Here is a 5,074-nt window from a genome sequence, read left to right on the forward strand (position 1 = left end):
TCATCATTCACAATCCTAAAGAAACAGTATATTACTTACAGAGTTTGGCCAATCTTGTTTTTTCCTTTTTACTTCATTTTTGTGCAGCGTTATCCTTTAAACCAGTGCCTCTGCTGAGTTTTATGAGTACCTAGAACCTTTCACAGAAAGGAGTGCTAAGAGACTGGGTACAAATTTCTGCTGCTTTTCTAAAGGAATAATATAAGGAGAGTCTTGGGCAAGTTATAGCAAGGTGCTGTTTTTCTGAATCCTTCTGGAAACACTATTTACAAACAAGCCAGACCTTTTCTGTCTCATTCAATGCCCATGCTCAAAGAGAACAGGATTTCACATTTATTTAGCTGTACATCTTTGTTTTTTTCACACAAAACTCTCCAATCATCAAAAAGTCTGTATACATGAGGTATTTCAAGAAAGCAGACACAGGCATACCAGATCAAAGATGCAGAATACAGTCTGATTAGACTAATTGTTTTCAAGTGCATCTGAAGAAATTTTCTTTAATTCAGGGAACATGAAAACCAGGTAGTTACCTTTGAATAAAAAGTTCCAATGAAACACAATATTTTTTTATAATTTAAGAAATTCAGGGGTTTTAATGTTTCTCTGCTTTTGCCTTCTTATATGTCAATTAGAGTGGGACAAAACTGTTGCATGAAACTGTTGCATGAGGGTCAAAGCCTAAAGCAGAGACATCAATAAAAACATCTGCAGGACATCTGAGTTTTCTTTGTATTTCATGCCACTTTAGAACAAAGTTGCTTGCAAAAGCCTCAGCAAGTAGTGACATTTTAGATTGTTTATTAAAAAATAAACAGAGGTCAAACCTTTAAAAGGTGCACTTTATATACTTTTACAATTACTCCTTTTAATTAATTTGAAAACTTCTCTTCAGTATTTATCCTGTCCAGCTACCCCATGGTTGGTCTCAATTCCATCCTGCCAGTCTCACAAGACATAAAACATCCCCAACACCCAGGACATGAGGAATATCATGGAAAAGCACATACAGATTGTGACTTATGAAAGCAGTTAGACATGAGTCTTCTCTTGTGTCTTATTTTAGGTAGAATTGTGGTATCTGCTCACTATGCGCTCAGCTTTAAAATTTAGCTCCATTCCTCCATATTCACATGCTGCTATAGTTTCTTACACTTTTTCATTGAGAAAAATGAAGAAACATCTCCCTGAAGGTCTGAAGATCTGGGATTTTTTGTCTTTTCCATTGCAAAAAGGCAGCTAAGGGCTGAAAGTACCCAGCCTTCACAAGCTTCATTCCTGAGCCGTGCCAACAGCAGCACACCTCATTGCCACACTTTCAGTATCTACTTCTGTGTGGTAGGACCTCCAATATCTAGTTTCCAGTCTGTCCAGTGCTGTCCTCCTAATTTATAATTTTTTCTTTCTCCTGTGAGAAATTGCTCATAAATTGTTTGTCTCTCCATCAGCTTTGGTTTCCTGCCTGCCTAGCTGGGTTTCCTCAATCCTCTTTCATACAGCTCTGTTCTCTCGTCTCTCACTTCCACAGCCTCTCAACTTTCATCTTCAAACCATCCTTCAGAAGCTCCTGAATTCTCTGAACAGATGATTCTTTCTCCTGGCATTTGTGCATTCCTGAGCCCAACTCTTACTTATTGGTGAACACATCTTCTGCACAGATCCTGCTTCTCTAGAATGAACAGTATGGTGTCTGTTGGAAATACTGAATATAAAGTCACCAAATCCATCTATTTTCCTACTTTCTGTGGATGCCCAGATCTTGTTTTGAAAACTGTTAGGTGAAAGCCAAGATTATGAAAAGTTTGCCTAGGAGCATGTAAACTTTACTAGTTATGCTTATAAAGATGTGATAACTATAACCATCATGAAGGCTATGAGCTTTCAGCACTGGCAAGCACTAAAAATGCAGATGAGTAGGTGTCAGTGGCTGTTAATGGATTTCTTGGCATAATGACAGAAATAAGAAAATGTCTGTTTAACAGTCGAATTTACCTGTTTGATATGTGTCTGGTGGAGTCACCTTGACCACCTGTTGCACAGTTCTTGCTCATTTCCAGGATATTGATGCAAACACAGGCTTCAGACTTTGGTGATTGCAATAATCAAAAATCTAAAGACTCACCAAGTGATTGAGTGCAAAGGGGCTGAAGAAGCTGTCAGACATTCCCATACATGTCTGTGCTGTAATTGTTTCCAGTGGTCAGCAAAACCTGAAACAGAACCAGAAGGTTTTGAAGATTAGGTTCAATGTCTCCAGCATAGTCTCATACATGATATGGCCCTTTCCTGGAACACTGCAGCACTGAAAGAGAGTGATGAAGCAGAAGAATGGGCACTATGCCATTGCATCAGATGAAAGGGACACTGGTGGATACTTGCCATGGGAATACTTGACTGGAAAGCGCTTGATCTACTGTCTGTTAGCTCATGGGAATGGAACTTGTAAACTTGGGAAACCTCAAATAAATTCCCATTGTATATATAATATAATCCAAAACAGAATCTTCTCGGGAACAATTGCTAATGATACTGGAAATCATCCTTGTTTAGTGAAGAAGAGACAATTTCCTAGTATACATTTCAGTACAGACTTTTCCATTGAAAAATTTTACCCAATATTTACAAGATGGGAAGTCTGTCATTTGTGAAATCTTCTTTCCAAGCACCATCTTACCAGGGATTACAGAAAATATTTTTTTAAAAAGCCTGTATCTGCCACCCTTGCAATGACATTTAGAAGAACTTTTAAAATTACCTAGATGATAAATTACCATTTCAGACGAATTCTTGAATGAGCTCATCATTGTACCCTATCCACTGTAGTCATGGTTTCTGTTACAAACTAGACGAGCAGAACATTTACTTTAGATCTTTTTTCTAATTTATGAAACAAATGTGTAATAAAGACTGTTTCACATACAAGCATTTTCACTGACATACAGTGATTTGTCAGACAATCCAATGATTTTGTCACTCTATGTTCACAGATGAAATTATTTTAAAATTCTTCCTTAGTCCAAAGTTTTCCTTAGCCTGTAAAGGTTTTTTTAATCATCTGCAGATACCTCACACTGAATAAGTCATGCATTTCTAAATAGCTTTCCTAGAGGGTTTTTATTCAGTGTTTAATAGAAACCATTAAGTGACTAGAATCAGAATACACAGCTAACATATTAAGAAGTCTAGAATTAAATATCTGAAGTCAATCTGTAAAGAATTTCTCTTTTACTTACTAGACCCCAAACAATGAATTGACATAGACTAGTGATTGATATATCAAATATAACTCATTTGTAAGACATATATAAATACTTAAATAATGTGGTGCTGAAGTTTGGGACATGAAATATAATGGAAATTTTACATATGTTTATTTAGAAAGTAAATCAACTGGTGCATGTTTAATACCTTTTTTCTGTTATAATAACAGTCTAGTAACAATATAATAATAATTTTTTTCTCCCTTGCAGATTTGCTCTTGTTTTAAGTTTTCATCTCTATCCCTTGAAAGCAAGTTTCTGTACTTGCTGTCTAAAACCCATTCAGATTTTATCTCAAAACATCGTTTTTTTTCCCCTCTTCTTTTACTTTCACAGGACATAGCCAGAAAGTAATGTGTCTCAGCTGCCACAGAATGCATTCCACCAAAAGAATGCACCCAAATTTGACCCAGGGAACAAGATACACCCCTCAGTATATAAAAACCTTAATACTAAGTTGCCAGAAGGGTATCTGGCAAGCTCCAAATTAAATGTCTTTTCAGACAACTCTAGCTACTCTGTTACTCCATAACCTTCCCATGGCCCATTACTTCTATGTACTGAAAAAAAAAATCCATTTTTCGGAAAGACAAGTCTTTCCACAATAAATCCAAGGTGCAGGGGAAACTCAGTTTTCCTATTTAAATTATGCTCAATTTTCATTCCCCTCTCTGTCTACATTCTTCTCCCTTTCCCTTTCTTTTTCTGTTCTTATTTCCAAATGGATTGAAATTAAATTAAGCTCTTTAGAAAAGAAGGGAGAAAAAAGACACATGTGTGTCTTCTCAGCTGTTTTTTTAAAATTCTCTCAGCCCTAATAAAAATACTATATACCTATGCATTGCAAAAAAACATTATTTTTGCTGTAAAAACACCACGTGCATGTTCTTAGACATGAGTCCTCTGTGCAAGATCTTCTCACACGTGGAAAAACAGCTGACATTTCATCACTTTCATGAAGGAATAAATAGAGGAACCGTGGAAGAGAAATCCACTGCTGTTCTTGCCTGTTTTTCTAATCACAGATGCTGCTTCTTCAGCATCAGGGTTGTGCATATTGATATTTATCATGAAAGTATTTTTCTTATATAGTTTCTACTCCAGCGTCTCTTGCATCAAAAATTTAAATTATTTCAGTGTGCACTGCAGTTGTCACAAACTCCCTACAAAATGAGGAGAAAACCTCATTTCCTAAAGCTATCTCCTGCTGAACCTAATGCAAAAACTAACCACTATCCTGTTTCAAGAATCACAGAATGGCTGAAGTTGGAAGGGATTGTGGAGGCAATTTCACCCAACCCCCTGCTCGAGCAGGACAACTGAGGGCTGGTAACCCCAATGGATTTGGAACTCCCCAAAGGATGGAGACTCTACAACCTCTCCATCCAGCCTGTGCTAGTGCTTGGTTAAACTCACAGAAAAGTGTTTCCTGGTGTTCTGTCAGACCCTTCAGTTTGTGCCCACTGCCTTTCCTGTCACTGGGCACAAACTGACAAAAGCCTGGCTGCATCTTCCTTAACCCACCCTTCAGAGGTTTATTGGTGATACATCAATGATGGTTTATTATTGATGATATTCCTCAGTCTTTCCTCGTATGAGAGGTGCTCTAGCCCCTTACTCATCTTCATTGTGCTTTATGGTCTCTCCAGTACGTGCAATATCTGCAGGTAAGGATGGGTTCAAAGAAAAGCAGAGCCTTTGTTAAACACACTTGAGCAGGACAGCAACACAGGCAGTGAAACAGAAGGCAAAAAAGCTGTGCAAATATAAAATATCAAAGGTAATCTGTTACACCTTGGATTTTGTACATAAAG

Source organism: Parus major, chromosome 12 (assembly GCF_001522545.3).
Source record: "Parus major isolate Abel chromosome 12, Parus_major1.1, whole genome shotgun sequence".
NCBI classification, from domain to species: Eukaryota; Metazoa; Chordata; class Aves; order Passeriformes; family Paridae; genus Parus; species Parus major.